Source organism: Lipotes vexillifer, unplaced genomic scaffold (assembly GCF_000442215.2).
Source record: "Lipotes vexillifer unplaced genomic scaffold, Lipotes_vexillifer_v1.1 scaffold205, whole genome shotgun sequence".
In the NCBI taxonomy this organism is placed as follows: domain Eukaryota; kingdom Metazoa; phylum Chordata; class Mammalia; order Artiodactyla; family Lipotidae; genus Lipotes; species Lipotes vexillifer.
Window position 1 is genome coordinate 801,636 of NW_006781396.1, and position 16,987 is coordinate 818,622.

General features: G+C 37.0%; 1 protein-coding gene across 1 annotated transcript in view; it reads right to left on the minus strand.

Annotated features, from left to right (window-relative positions):
- Nucleotides 1-16,987, minus strand: part of MCU (mitochondrial calcium uniporter) — a 231,134-nt gene that overhangs the window by 205,599 nt on the left and 8,548 nt on the right. The window lies entirely within an intron of this gene.

A 16,987-nucleotide genomic window follows, 5' to 3' on the forward strand; every position in this document is an offset into this window, starting at 1 on the left:
AAGAAAACTGAAATCATATCAAGCATCTTTTCCAACCACAACACTATGAGATTAGAAATCAATTACAGGGGAAAAAATGTAAAAAACACAAACATATGGAGGATAAACAATACATTATTAAATAACCAAGAGATCACTGAAGAAATCAAAGAGGAAATCAAAAAATACCTAGAGACAAATTACTACAGAACCATGATGATCCAAAACCTATGGGATGCAGCAAAAACAGTTCTGAGAGCGAAGTTTATAGCAATACAATAAACAAGAAACAAGAAAATCCTCAAATAAACAATCTAAATTTACACCTAAAGGAACTAGAGAAAGAAGAACAAACAAAACCCAAAGTTAGTAGAAGGAAAGAAATCATAAAGATCATACAAGAAATAAATGAAATAGAAACAAAGAAAACAATAGCAAAGATCAATAAAACTAAAAGCAGGTTCTTTGAGAAGAAAAACAAAATTCATAAACCTTTAGCCAGACTCATCAAGAAAAAGAGGGAAAAGCCTCAAATCAATAAAATTAGAAATGAAAAAGGAGAAGTTACGACACCACGGAAATCCAAAACATCATAAGAGACTACTACAAGCAACTCTATGACAATAAAATGGACAACCCGGAAGAAATGGACAAATTCTTAGAAAAGTATAAACTTCCAAAACTGAGCCAGGAAGAAATAGAAAACATGAACAGACCAATCACAAGTAATGAAATTGAAACTGTGATTAAAAATCTTCCAACAAACAAAAGTCCAGGACCAGATGGCATGAGAGGTGAATTCTATCAAACATTTAGAGAAGAGCTAACACCTATCCTTCTCAAACTCTTCCAAAATATTGCAGAGGAAGGAACACTCCCAAACTCATTCTATGAGGCCACCATCACCCTGATACCAAAACCAGACAAAGATGTCACAAAAAGAGAAAACTACAGGCCAATATCACTGATGAATATAGATGCAAAAATCCTCAGCAAAATACTAGCAAACAAAATCCAACAACACATTAAAAGGATCCTACACCATGATCAAGTGGGATTTATCCCAGGGATGCAAGGATTCTTCAATATATGCGAATCAATCTGATATACCATATTAACAAACTGAAGAATAAAAACCATATGATCATCTCAATAGATGCAGAAATATTTTTGACAAAATTCAACACCCATTTATGATAAAAACTCTCCAGAAAGTGGGCATAGAGGGAACCTACCTCAACATAATAAAGGCCATATAAGACAAACCCACAGCAAACATCATTCTCAAAGGTGAAAAACTGAAAGCATTTCCTCTAAGATCAAGAAGAACACAAGGATGTCCAATCTCACCACTATTATTCAACATAGTTTTAGAAGTCCTAGCCACAGCAATCAGAGAAGAATAAGAAATAAAAAGAATACAAACTGGTAAAGAAGAAGTAAAACTGTCACTGTTTGCAGATGACATGATACCATATATAGAGAATCCTAAAGATACCACCAGAAAACTACTAGAGCTAATCAATAAATTTGGTAAAGCTGTAGGATACAAAATTAATGCACACAAATCTCCTGTATTCCTATACACTAACAATGAAATATCAGAAAGAGAAATTAAGGACACAGTCCCATTTACCATTGCAACAAAAAGAATAAAATACCTAGGAATAAACCTACCTAAGGAGGTAAAAGACCTGTACTCAGAAAACTATGACACTGATGAAAGAAATCAAAGATGACACAGACGGAGAGATATACCATGTTCTTGGATTGGAAGAATCGATAATGTGAAAATGACTATACTATCCAAAGCAATCTACAGATTCAATGCAATCCCTAGCAAATTACCAGTGGCATTTTTTACAGAACTAAAAGAAAAAATCTTAAAATTTGTATGGAGACAAAAAAGACCCCGAATAGCCAAAGCAGTCTTGGGGGAAAAAAACAGAGCTGGAGGAATCAGACTCTCTGACTTCAGACTCTACTGCAAAGCTACAGTAATCAAGACAACATGGTACTGGCACAAAAACAGAAATACAGATCAATGGAACAGGATAGAAAGCCCAGAGATAAACCCACGCACCTATGGTCAACTAATCTATGACAAAGGAGGCAAGGATATACAATGGAGAAAAGACAGTCTCTTCAATAAGTGGTGCTGGGAAAACTGGACAGCTACATGTAAAAGAATGAAATTAGAACACTCGCTAACACCATACACAAAATTAAACTCAAAATAGATTAGAGAGTTAAATGTAAGTCCGGACACTATGAAATTCTTAGAGGAAAGCATAGGCAGAACACTCTATGACATAAATCACGGCAAGATCTTTTTTGATCCACCTCCTAGAGTAATGGAAATAAAATCAAAAATAAACAAATGGGACCTAATGAAACTTCAAAGCTTTTGCACAGCAAAGGAAACCATAAACAAGATTAAAAGACAACCCTGAATGGGAAAAAATATTTGCAAACAAATCAACGGACAAAGGATTAATCTCCAAAATATATAAACAGCACATGCAGCTCAATATTAATAAAACAAAAACCCCAATCAAAAAATGGGCAGAAAACCTAAATAGACATTTCTCCAAAGACATACAGATGGCCAAGAAGGATGTGAAAAGCTGCTCAATGTCACTAATTATTAGAGAAATGCAAATCAAAACTACAATGAGGTGTCACCTCACACCAGTGAGAATAGGCATCATCAGAAAATCTACAAACAACAAATGCTGGAGAGGGTGTGGAGAAAAGGGAACCCTCTTGCACTGTTGGTGGGAATGTAAATTGATACAGCCAGTATGGAGAACAGTACAGAGTTTCCTTAAAAAGGTAAAAACAGAACTACCTTATGACCCAGCAATCCTACTACTGGGCATATACCCAGAGGAAACCATAATTCAAAAAGACAAATGCACGCCAATGTGCACTGCAGCACTATTTACAATAGCCAGGTCATGGAAGCAACCTAAATGACCATCGACAGATGAATGGATAAAGAAGAAGTGGTACATACATACAATGGAATATTATTCAGCCACAAAATGGAACGAAATTGGGTCATTTGCAGAGACATGGATGGATCTAGAGACTGTTATACAGAGTGAAGTACGTCAGAAAGAAAAAAACAAATATCCTATATTAACACTTTTATGTGGAACCTAGAAAAATGGTACAGATGAACTGCTCTGTAAGGCAGAAATAGAGACACAGATGTAGAGAACAAACATATGGACACCAAGGGGGGAAGTGGTGGGGGTGGGGGGTGAATTGGGAGCTTGGGATTGACATGTATACACTAATATGTATAAAATAGATAACTAATAAGAAACAGCTGTATAAAAAATTAAATTAAATTTAAAAATTAAAAAAAAAAAGAATTGATGGACATTGTGACTTGGTTTCTCTTTCTAATATAGACTAAATAGAAAAGATGTCTTTTCTGAGGCATTCCCCAAATCTTGTTACAATAAAGAGCAGCCATTAACACCTACTTTATTCATCTCATTATACAAAGAGGACTATAACAGCTCCAGTAACACAATGACACTTTGATAACCCTATAATTCAGATACCATATATTCTAGGATATAAGGTTAATTTGTCCAGTTTTTTTCTCCATATAACCCTCAAATGTTAGCAGTAATTTTCTGTGTGTGTCTTTCAGAGTTGCTATTACTTTTGTACACTTTTTTCTTTGAAGAATAACATAAATACAGAAAAATATATAAGCTTGGTGAATTTTCACAAAGTGAACACACCCACGTAACCAGCACTCAAAACAAGAAACAGAACATTACTAGCACCTCATGAAGCCCCTTCATATCCCAATCGAAACACTTTCTCCATCTCCCACAAGGGTATTCAATCTCCTGACACCACAGATAGTTTTATCTGTTTTTGAAATTTATGTAAATGGACACTCTTTAGTGTCTGGGTTCTTTTGCTCAATATTATATTTGTGAGATTCACACATTATTATATATAGCTGTTCCTTGTTCACTGTGATCAATGTTTAACATTCATTGTGTGATTATGCCAGAAACTTATCTACCCATTCTACTGTTGATAGGCATTAGGAAAATTCCAGTTTGGACTACTACAATTAGGCCCGCTATGAATATTTTGTCCATCTCTTCTGGTGACTATATGCACACAATTTTGTTGTACATAAATCTAGAAGTGGAACTGCTAAGTCACAGAACATCCATGTGTTTAACTTTGGTAAATAACTAATAAACTTAAGGAAGAAAATAGTTTAAGGTCTTTACAGAGAAATTTGAATGATTAATGATTCATCAGAAGGTGCTGACTTCAAAAACTACTTTCAGAAGGATAAACATACTGAAATAGGACAATTGACCCACACTGCTTCCAAAGAAAGCAATTTACTTTTGAATATTTTCACCAGCAATTCTGCATGTGACAATAACAGAAGTAACCAAGTCTGTCTTACCCTTTCTGGAATTGATGATGCTAAAAATTTAGGATCAACAACTGAAAAGCCATTATTACCAATAAGGTAAAGTAACCACCTTCCTGACAAGTTACAGAATATAAATGTTACAAGTCAGAACTCTGCAGTAGTTAAGCCTGTACTCATTTAATCACACCCCTGGAAATTGAAAGAGACTTCAAAACTAGTTTAACCTTCAGGTGGTCATATAAATGCCTTCTACACCAGTGAACACACTAATAAAACTTCATTTAATCCCGGAACAGAAAAAGAATATTATGCAAAGACTAAGGGAATCTGAATAAAGCATGGACTTTAGTTAATAATAATGTATCAATATTGGTTCATTACAAAAAATATGTATATATAGGTTCATTAATTATAACAAATGTACCATACTAATGTAAGATGTTAATAATAGGGGAAATGGGGATGGGGTATATATGGGAATTCTGTGTACAATCTTAGCCATTTTCCTGTAAATCCAAAACTGTTTTAAAATAAAATTTATTTTTAAAACTCCATTTAAAACTCTGTAACGTAATCTGCAGATTGTAATACACCTGCTAAACTCTTCTCAGAATGCAATCCAAATGCACTCTGAGAGCTGAAAGACACCCATACAGACATACATACACACACACATACATACAATCCTGCTATCTGTGAGCTTAGACACATAGTTACATGAAGGAAGCATTCTATATGTGCCAATTTTAGTTTTGCTCCTAGCTATAAAATTATTATCAAGGCTCAAACTTCTTTTTATTCCAACTAACCTAACCTTTTTTGAGTATACACTATAAGCACTTAGCGATTCAATAAGAAGCAATTCCTCAGTTATCATCAAATGATAAAAGTATCTAAACTCCAAGTAAGGTCAATTCTCCAATATATCATTTCTTTTTGGTTTAAATCATTAAGTCTTTGCTTTTACTTCATGGAAAATAAAGGAAAAAGACTGTGCCTTACAGCTAGTAGGGAAAACAAGTAGCCCTAACATGGTATACGGCCTAGTAGAAGGAACCCTGGGCAACGAGGCAGGAGACCTAGCTTCTAGCTTTAGTTCTATCTCTAACCTGCTACCTAATGAATTCAACTGTGGTTCTACCAAGTTTATATCTAAATACAACTTGAAGTTTTGTTCTTTTATAGCAGAAATCAAACTTTTTCTTTAAGAGCCAGGTATTTTAGGCTTTGTGGGTCACATGGGCTCTGTTGCAACTCAACTTTTGCTGTAGTGCAAAAGCAGTCATTGACAACATGTAAATGACAAATGTATCTCTTCCAATAAAACTTTATTTACAAAAACAAGCAGTTGTCTCGGCTGTAGTTTGCCAATCCCTATTCTGTAATATCAGGGGCAAGAAAATCAATTGGCAAGATTGATTTTGTAAAACTACATCATGAGTGCATACTGAAATAAACTGTTTTGTTTGCAGGGTGAAAATGCTTATGAATCAGGATCTTCACATACCTGAGAATGTTCAAGTTTCCCCTGCGTGAACAGGTCACATCACCAATACCTAAGACAGAGCAGGAAAACACTCTCCCTTACATGGTTGTTAATGACATAACAGGGGGTGTGTTAATTTACATGGGCAAAATTTACAAGGTGACCTGCAAAAGTAAAATACCAGGTTTTAGCAACTTTAGCAGTAAATACAGAAACCCAAACCTCATTAACACCAACAGTCACTTCTTCTTTATAGTAAGCTAAATAAATTCAGAAAATTGCCAAGGTCATTGGCTTCCCTGGGAGAGCTGTTCAGTTTCCACGTAACTCAAGTGGTTTAGACCAGCAGACGCTTGGTCATCCATAACCTGTTAAATTTCCAGGAGGCCAGAGTAACTAACTGTTTGTGCTAACGTAGAAGCTCTGATTCATTCTGGGATGGGACAGGGGTTGCTCATCTCTATAAATGGTCTAATCAAGCCAAGATCAGATCTATCCTCCCTTAGGGTCTACCTTAGTAAAAATGTTCCATTCTGTGATAAGTCACCTTGCTAAATGCAGCATCATGTTAGCTACCAGGTATTCAATAGCAGGCTGGAGCAAAGAGCCGGCCCACAAGGATCAAGCAAGTGCCTTTTTAAAAACTAATCTTAAGGAGTTCGAGTTCCTCTCCATGGCTTTGCAAAGTAAGCAAAAACCATGCCAAATAGTAAAAAAGGCACTTACTTGACTCCCACAGTCCAGCTCCACACTCTAGCAGCTAAGATGTCACTGGCATGGTACATGGAGAGTGAGGTGGAAACGATATCTTGCCAACCACTGTAGGAATGGTAGTGAAAGACCTAAAAGAATAGAAAAAAGTAAAGTCAGTGTCAAAGGTAAAGGCCTTCCTGAGCCTGCTGACATGGGTACCTCAGCATATAATGCCGAAAAAGAAAAGAAAGTCTGAAAATCTCTCAAAGAAAGTCTGAAAATCTCTTGTTTAAGCCATTCTTAGCTGCTGGTTATTACAAGTGACCCTTAGGACAAGAGGGCACTTTTAAAAGAATATGAGTTATAACCTAGAATAAATCCAGACTGGTTATGAGAAACTCTGAAATAATACTTTTTTTCTTCAAGGAAAGAAAGTATTAAATCTTAGAAAACCACATAGTAGGCTCATAGAGAAATAAAAACAGAGAATTTGAAGCAACAACTCATAAATCAATACTTCTAGAAATAGTATTAAGGGGAATTTTTTTTTCACCCCACCACTACCCTTCCACCATTTGAAAAACAGATAGAACCATGATAAACTATGAAGAAATAAGAAATATTTGTAAAAACTTAAGGGGTCCCTGGCAACAGAAGTCTCAGGCTACCCAGGTTCGCTCAGCAACTTTCATTAATTTCAGAAACAAGTTTACAAAACTTAGAAATCTTGGTAGAGTTAAAAAAAAAAAATCCAATTCAATTGCCTAGCTATACAACTCTCTGGTTTAGGAGTCCTGTTTTTTTGTGTGTGGTATGCGGGCCTCTCACTGTTGTGGCCTCTCCCGTTGCGGAGCACAGGCTCCGGACGCGCAGGCTCAGCGACCATGGCTCACGGGCCCAGCCGCTCTGCAGCATGTGGGATCTTCCCGGACCGGGGCACGAACCCGTGTCCCCTGCATCGGCAGGCGGACTCTCAACCACTGCGCCACCAGGGAAGCCCAGGAGTCCTGTTTTAACATGCTTGACTCTTGGCCAATTAGTCAGAGTTCATTCAAAAACAAGAACAGCAATTTTTAAAAGCCTGTTTACATACCTATCTCCTCTCTCCATACCTACACTATTTATGGGTGAAATAATTTGTGGAAAAAAATTAGTGTGATTTGCACATATGGTCACCTTATCTTTGATAAAGGAGGCAGGAATGTACACTGGAGAAAGGACAGCCTCTTCAATAAGTGGTGCTGGGAAAACTGGACAGGTACATGTAAAAGTATGAGATTAGATCACTCCCTAACACCATACACAAAAATAAGCTCAAAATGGATTAAAGACCTAAATGTAAGGCCAGAAACTATCAAACTCTTAGAGGAAAACATAGGCAGAACACTCTATGACATAAATCACAGCAAGATCCTTTTGGACCCACCTCCTAGAGAAATGGAAATAAAAACAAAAATAAACAAATGGGACCTAATGAAACTTCAAAGCTTTTGCACAGCAAAGGAAACCATAAACAAGACCAAAAGACAGCCCTCAGAATGGGAGAAAATATTTGCAAATGAAGCAACTGACAAAGGATTAATCTCCAAAATTTACAAGCAGCTCATGCAGCTCAATAACAAAAAAACAAACAACCCAATCCAAAAATGGGCAGAAGACCTAAATAGACATTTCTCCAAAGAAGATATACAGACTGCCAACAAACACATGAAAGAATGCTCAACATCATTAATCATTAGAGAAATGCAAATCAAAACTACAATGAGATATCATCTCACACCAGTCAGAATGGCCATCATCAAAAAATCTAGAAACAATAAATGCTGGAGAGGGTGTGGAGAAAAGGGAACACTCTTGCACTGCTGGTGGGAATGTGAATTGGTTCAGCCACTATGGAGAACAGTATGGAGGTTCCTTAAAAAACTACAAATAGAACTACCATATGACCCAGCAATCCCACTACTGGGCATATACCCTGAGAAAACCATAATTCAAAGAGAGTCATGTACCAAAATCTTCATTGCAGCTCTATTTACAATGGCCAGGAGATGGAAACAACCTAAGTGTCCATCATCGGATGAATGGATAAAGAAGATGTGGCACAAATATACAATGGAATATTATTACTCAGCCATAAAAAGAAACGAAATTGAGCTATTTGTAATGAGGTGGATAGACCTAGAGTCTGTCATACAGAGTGAAGTAAGTCAGAAAGAGAAAGACAAATACTGTATGCTAACACATATATATGGAATTTAAGAAAGAAAAATGTCATGAAGAACCTAGGGGTAAGACAGGAATAAAGACACAGACCTACTAGAGAATGGACTTGAGGATATGGGGAGGGGGAAGGGTAAGCTGGGACAAAGTGAGAGAGTGGCATGGACATATATACACTATCAAACGTAAGGTAGATAGCTAGTGGGAAGCAGCCGCATAGCACAGGGAGATCAGCTCCAGCTCGGTGCTTTGTGACCACCTGGAGGGGTGGGATAGGGAGGGTGGGAGGGAGGGAGATGCAAGAGGGAAGAGATATGGGAACATATCTATATGTATAACTGATTCACTCTGTTATAAAGCAGAAACTAACACACCATTGTAAAGCAATTATACTCCAATAAAGATGTAAAAAAAAAAATTAGTGTGATTTGCAAGAAAAATAGCAATAGTGAAAAAACAAAAATCATTCTTAATTAGCAATACCCTCTCTCCTCTTTCCATCTAATTATTCCTACCAAAACAAAACAAACAAAAAACTCTTCTTTTACTTGCAGGTCCATTCAGCACCCTTTCCATCAGAACCACAATGGAAAAAACAGACAGTTGAGTTTAATCATTCTTGAGGCATCAGAATCCATCCAGTAAGAAAAAGCAAATAATTTAAGTTTTCATTCTAAATAACTTATAGCCGAAAGACTATTCTTGCACTAGCCCTTAATTCTAATATGCTTAAAGTTGGGTCACTTTTTTAATAGACAGTCTGGTGATTCAAATTGCCCAGGCCTCAATTAATTTACTTAGAATGGGATATTCACTGTTAATAGCATATCTGACCAGACTACATCTTGGGTGCCTAACTAACGTTTTCTTCTTAGTTTTGGCTTGTGTTTGCTTTGCCTTAGCTACAGTCCCTGGAAAGCATCCCATTTATTAGTGTTTCCCTCACTGCATCAGCATTTCTGGTTAATGCATTATGGCAAATCATCTGGAGGGAAACCTGAATGAAGTTCTGTACTGTGTATTCTGCAAAATTGTTCAAGCCATATCAAAGATATTGCAAATAAGAGACAGCATGAAACTGGGAAGAAAAAACATTTATCAGAGATCTTTTAAATCAATGACTACAAAGAAAGAATATACACTGCCATATATATATATATACACACATATGATTTATTACTAAAACAAATACTTATTTCACACCAACTACCTTCCTCAAAAAGAAGTACTTCCCCTCAGACCCACACCTTGTTTTTCCTTCACTCCATCAAAACCATGACACAATCCAAGAACAGTTTTGTTTTTAACCATATAAGTGACATATCCTTTTACAAAATAAAGCAGGTAGTTCCAAATTGCAAATTATTCCAAACACAGAAAAGAAACAATGAATAAATACCAACAAGTTTTCATTCACAGCTTGTCTGCGCTTGAAAAATCTGAGAATTTTAATAGAACTAACCAAGCTTTTGCTGCAGCTCAGTCCCTCATGAGCTCACTGTAATATAGCAGATGCTGTTCTGAATTTTGTACAAGACACGTTCATCTGTGTAATGAAACATTACTCTTCTCCGCCTTCTCTCAGGAAGTATAAAGGGGTTTCCCAGGAAAACGATAAATGAGGACATTCCACACCAAAAGAGGAAACTGGCTTTTTTGAAAGTCAAACAACATTCCTAATCTAACTTTTAAAATGACATAACATATTTCTCTTTCCTGTCCCCCTAAAATATTCAGCTAAAAAGGCTTTCAGTCAACAGGAGAATAATTAAATATGTGCAATAGAGAAAGAAATACCACATAGTTAAAAATGAATGAATCAGAACCACAGGTATCAACTACATAATTAAAGTATTAAGCAAAAAAGAACAAATTGCATAAGGATATTATACAGTATAGTATCTTCTAAATAAGGTTTAAAACATGTTTACAATATTGTATGAGACATATATGGCATAAACACATGCACAGGAAACACCGAACTGGAGAGAATGTTACTTTTGGGAAAACGGGAGAGGAAATAGGATTAAGGAAGGAAACTTGGGGTAGCAATTATAGTTGAATTGTTTAATTTCTCAAGCTACAGGAAATATATTATTCTACTTGTTTTTATAGATATTACATACTTCATAATTTAAAAAGAATACTTTCCCCTTATATGTTTGACTGAACACAACATAATTTCCTTATGAAGGACATCCACCTTCCCCATCCCCACCCCCAAAAAACAACAACCCTCTATGTTGGTATGGCCTTTCCAAGTGAGCTTCTCTGAGAGCCTGCTCCTCAGTAGTTACTTTCTGTCTTTTCTTCTATTAGGGCTGCTGCTTTCTGATGCTGGCTGTGATGTGACCTCGGATCCATAACTCAGAGCCTCAGCTTGTCTCTACTTTTAATCTTACCAAGAATACTCATTTTAGGCAAGAAAGCTATTACACATAGTTCCCTTTCATTTTCCCCCTTTTACTGCTAAAAGCTCTAGCAATCATTAAAAAGAGAGCCATTATGTATCTAAAGCTCACCAGACTTTGTGGCACTTGGCCAAGCTATGAATTCTATTAGTAGTTGATTCTGAATCAACTAATGCAGTCTGAGATATTAAAATTAAAGAAAGTACTGACTGGAGTTCAATTCTCCTTTTAATAAATGAATATTCCAAAATTCTGTAATATGGTATACTACAATTCTGTTTTATCATCTCAACTGTGCATGAACAACATTTTGTTTTGAAGCTTAAGTCAGAGCTAGAAATGGAAAAAATAAATTTCATTTTCTTTGGGGTTAAAATGAGAACAAAATAAGGAAACAAAACCCAATTATTAACATGCATATAGATGAGACACTCACACAGCATATACCCTTGGGATCCCCTCAAAAACAACAACAACAAAAAAATCACTACTACCTCTTTCTGGCCAGAAAACTCAGCAGAAGCTGCTCAGCAGCTTCTATCCCCACCACTCAAAGATCAGGGAAAGCGAGGTAAGAAAGAGAAACTGACAGAGATAGACATAAGCTGGTATTCTGTTTACAAAAGAAATGTTATTCCATCAAAACCAAATCAAAAACTTTCAACTTTCTTATTAGGTTTTTACTATTTTTTCCACTCCATTCAATCTATCTTTAAATGCTTCTTTAAAGTATTCTGATATCTATACTCTGTTTTAAAATGAAAAAAGAGGTTTTTAATCACACTTGGCCACTTGCCACAGCCCTGCTTCACGGCAGCTAGCAGAATTCTGGCAGTACAAGATACAGGATACAGTAGGGGTAGAATGGAAAAACAGAAGATTAGCTCCAAAATAAACACCTCCAAAAATCTGTCATCTTTGGAAATATATATCTGTAGGGAATCTAGAGTTGGCAGCACCTTGTTTAAATAGTTCCTTTCTCTCTTCGGCAGTGCCCAGCCCTTCACTCCTCTCTTCTCCCTCACTTGCTCCAAATACCTGCCAGGTAGTTGTCATTGTGTCAATTTCTTAAATTACCTAGAGCGTAACAGCACTATAGTCTTTTTCCATTACTATTTTTACTTAGCGTTTTATACAGCCATGCTTGTTTCAGCACAATCTGTGCACTCTTTTAAGATTATTAGCTGCTGCCTGAATCAAAGAAAAGTAATTCCTTCTTCATAGTTCTATGATTCCCATTACTGCAGAATCTAGGCAGAGAACAAGATGATACACAACTGCATTATTCACCAGGTTGAAGGATTTAGACAATGGTCCCTAGGACTTTTTAACTCAGTGTTGGACTCTCATTTGTCCAACACTGACTGAATGTCTACATTCATGACACTGTAATTAGACTCAGTTCACAGAGTTTGGGAGAACAGACTGCTACCAGCAATTAATCACTTAAGATTTTCCCGCTGGGGATTCCTGTAGTGTAAATACAAAGAAACATTTTCTGTTTCAAGCTGGCAGGCCACAACTCAGAATTAACAAATTATTAGCACAGTCCTGTCTCCTCAAACACTCCAGCATTAACTGTTTTTTTCCTCCTCCCCTCTCTCCAACTCTCTGAATTCCCCACCACATCTTCACCTCTTCCCCAACTCCCTCAGCAGTTTGAACTGGAAAAAGAAGAAAAAAGAGAAAGATGGGAATAAAGGCTTGATGAATTATGAGGAATGCAGGGTAAATTGTTCACCAAGATGTCAGAAAGTAATTATGCAAACTGTCCTGAAAAGGAATTGGAAGGCTCTTTTTCTTCACTTCAAGCCCTTGGCCCTTGTGAGAATAAGCAAATATATGTCCATCTGTTTATGATTTTATACAAGCTACCCAATGAAACAACATAAAAGTTACTTGTCAAGTGTTACATAAAAATGATACATAACTTAGAATTAAAGAAGCCCTTTAGGCTCACCTAATCAAGCACCCTTATTTAATCAACAAAAATAACAGGATCAAAGAGGTTACATCACTTGTCCAAGGTCAAACAGCAAGTTAACGGAAGAGAAAGGAGCAGAACCCAGACCCTTAACTATTATACCACATGGCACCTAATTCTCTTCAATTACTTACTCTTTATTTTGGTGACTGCGAAACACACACACAAACACACACACACACACTCTTACCACTTCCATCTTTTCATTTATTTAACTATCTCAGAAAACTATTAAAAGATTCTGTGATGGTACAGCTATTCTTTGCTCCCATAAGATTTCAAAAGGTTCATCAACTACATCTCAAATACAATCTCCTCTAGTAGAGCAGATACTGTAATGTCTCTAAAAAACTGTTATAATTATCAAGTAAATACTTACCTTTGTATCATAATACCTAGAAGACCAAAGAATATGTGCTCTCTAAAAACAGCAATCCAGTAAGGTCCAGTCAATTAAAATGTTAGAGAATCACTCCAAATAACTTGTTCTCAATTTTATATATATATAATAATGCTCTTGAGAAACTAGAGTGGCAGAAGCGGTAAGAATCTTGTATATCTACATTTATAATATGGGAAGAAAAACTGCTAAAATTTTACTAAGATTTCATGCTTAGGAATGGCTAGTTATGTTGTTTATTTTGTTTGTTTTTTAAAAAGTAAGATCATCACACATACAATGCAATTCCCTAAATGCAGTCAAATATTACAAAAATGGAAAGTTAGAGAGGACAAAGTTCAAGAAAATTACTCAAAAGTATTCCTCTAGTTAATGAACATAATGTTAAGAGTTTCTGCTTTGGGAGAGTATAATACACAGGACACATTCTTTCAGCAAAGATTTGCTGAGTGCTCATCATGCTATGTGAACTTTTTCATACTGCTATGCAAATCTTCCAGATTCTGATAGTATGAGGTGGGGGCAGGGGGAGGCAGAAATAAGGGGATAAGGTGGGTGTCTGATTTTATATATAAATTTTTTAATCATTTAAAAATAATTAAACCAGATTTTTTTAAAATACAAAAGCAGGGGCTTCCCTGGTGGCACAGTGGTTGAGAGTCCACCTGCCAATGCAGGGGACAAGGGTTCGTGCCCTGGTCCAGGAAGATCCCACATGCCGCGGAGCAGCTGGGCCTGTGAGCCATGCGCGTCCGGAGCCTGTGCTCCGCAACGGGAGACGCCACAACAGTGAGAGGCCCACGTACCGCAAAAAAAAAAAAAAAAAAAACAGCAGAGGTGTGGAAAAGACAACAAAGAAGCATATTTCACACGATGATAAAAAGGAACACACAAAAAAGGTCAAGAAATAAAATTTCAGTACCTGAGTAACACAGTAACACAGGTCTTGAACTGAACTGTCTTTCTACCTAGTACTTAGTAGATGAGTGATAGAACTTGATGAGTGACGATTAGTTGTGGACTATCAACTCTACTTCCTAAAACTCCCTTCCCTCTATTCTCTTTTCTCCATCCTCAAGGCTGCTGTCCTAGTTCAGACATCTTCTGCCTGGTCCATTAAGATGTTCCTTACCGGTGTCTGTCTTTCCAGTCCCATCCTCTCCAATTAAGCCTTCACACTGCTGCCAGTGTGACCTATCTAAAAGTACAAACATAACCATGTGATTCCCTTACTTGAAATTCTTCTAATGCTCACCTACTGACAAGTAGTAATTTTCCAAACTGTGGCTTAAATTGTAGAATCAATTTAAATGAGTCCCAACCAGAATTTCCTTAAGAAAAGAGAACAGAAACTATGCATACATAGTAAAAATATTGTTTCATGAGACTTTTCCTAGTTTTATGCACACATGCATGTGCTCAATCATAACATAAAAGGTATTTCTACTGTGGGTTGAGTTTTTTAAAAAACCACTGAACTACATCATAAAATGTCAGCTCCTTCACAAGTCCTTTCACAATCTGATCCCTCACCACAGCAAGTGGTGAAGAGACAGGCTCTGTAGGCAGACTACTTGGTTTTATATGCTGGGTACGCCACTCGCTAGCTGTGTTATTCTAGGCAAGTCATTTACTAGCTATGTGTCACTAACTGACTGTCTGGGCAAATCACTTAACCAATCTGATGCAACTCAGTTTCACTATCTGTAAAACGAGGATAATAACAATACCTACTCACAGCGTGTCACAAGAATTAAGTGAGACTGTGTACAGTGCTTGGCACATGGTGCACTTCATAAATATTAATTATTATTGGTATCACTGCTACTGTCCAGCCTAATCTTCAGCTATTCTTGCTCATATCCAGTCGTAACAAATTACTGGCTGTTTCTCAAATACATCATACTCCCTCATATTGTCATGTTAGATACTAGTGCTGCCTGGGATATGAACCAACCTTTTCAGTCCCCCACACATTATATTTCCTCATATTTCAGCTCAAGCAAGGCCTCACCAGTGAAGCCTTCCCCAACATCCTCGGGTAAGTCTAAGTGCTCCCACTGACCTCCATAGGGAACAAAAAGAGCACAGCCAGTTACAGTCTTCTTTATAGTCTTGTCTCCTGGCCAGACTGTGAACTCTTAGAACCACAACAGAAACATCTCTCCTTACCAGCACAGTGTCTCACAGAGTAGGAGTTCCATAGATATATTCTAGGTATTCTAGGTATTAACCTTTCTAGGTCTTTATTTTCTCATCTGTACAATGGGGATGGTATTTTGCCTGAAGGGTTGTTATGGAGTATACTACACAATGTTATAAAAGTGCTTGATATAGAAGCAATGCTCAGTAATTACCAGGTTTACTGGGTAGGACTTTTTAGAATCTTAAACTAAATTTCAAAGATTTGGAGGGGGTGGGGGGGGTAGGCGTAATACCTTAGACTCTTATCAGTTAATACCTTGGGGGAGGAGGGTGGAGAAAGAGAACCTATCCCATCCTCAATTTCCTCAAACTAGCACAATATATCAAACTAGCACAATAATACCTCTTATAGGGTTATGGTGAGAATTAAACATGGAAACACAGTGCCTTTAGCTCTTAGATGCTTTCTTCCATATCTACTCCTCTATCTTTACAGGTCAGGTAGTTCAGCTAACCTATTTGCTCTCCTGTTATTTTATAAACTATCAGTTGCATTAACCTTCTCTAAAGTTTAAAGCAGACATTAATACTCTTAAATATCCTGTAACACCATTTACTATAGGTAAGTAAGAAGTATTATACAAAGTGGGCCTGTCTGAGAAGGCAAAAAAAGAATTAAAAAAATCTTGAAACCTGGGCTTCCCTGGTGGCGCAGTGGTTGAGTCCACCTGCCGATGCAGGGGACGCGGGTTCGTGCCCCGGTCCGGGAAGATCCCACATGCCGCGGAGCGGCTGGGCCCGTGAGCCATGGCTGCTGAGCCTGCACGTCCGTAGCCTGTGCTCCGCAACGGGAGAGGCCACAACAGTGAGAGGCCCGCGTACCGAAAAAAAAAAAAAAAAATATTGAAACCTATAAGGTAGTACGGCTCAGAACTGTACATTTGAGACTGTCCTCTGGATAGCATCATACACCCAATGGGATCTGCTCAACAATTTTCTGGTGATTATTACAAGTGCTCTCCCCAAAATAAAGTGGACAATAAATTTAAAAAATGTAAAAACTGAAAACTTTAGTAATGAAGCATAAAAGGTAAAGACCTCACTCTTTTGGATTAATAAATATTATTAATGTCATTAAAGAACTTTTGGAAAAGTCTCTTATTTTTAAGAGAGATGTCAAAATGCAATGTCATGTTATCCAATTATTCCAGAACTGTATTAGAAAAAGTTCAGTTTTAGT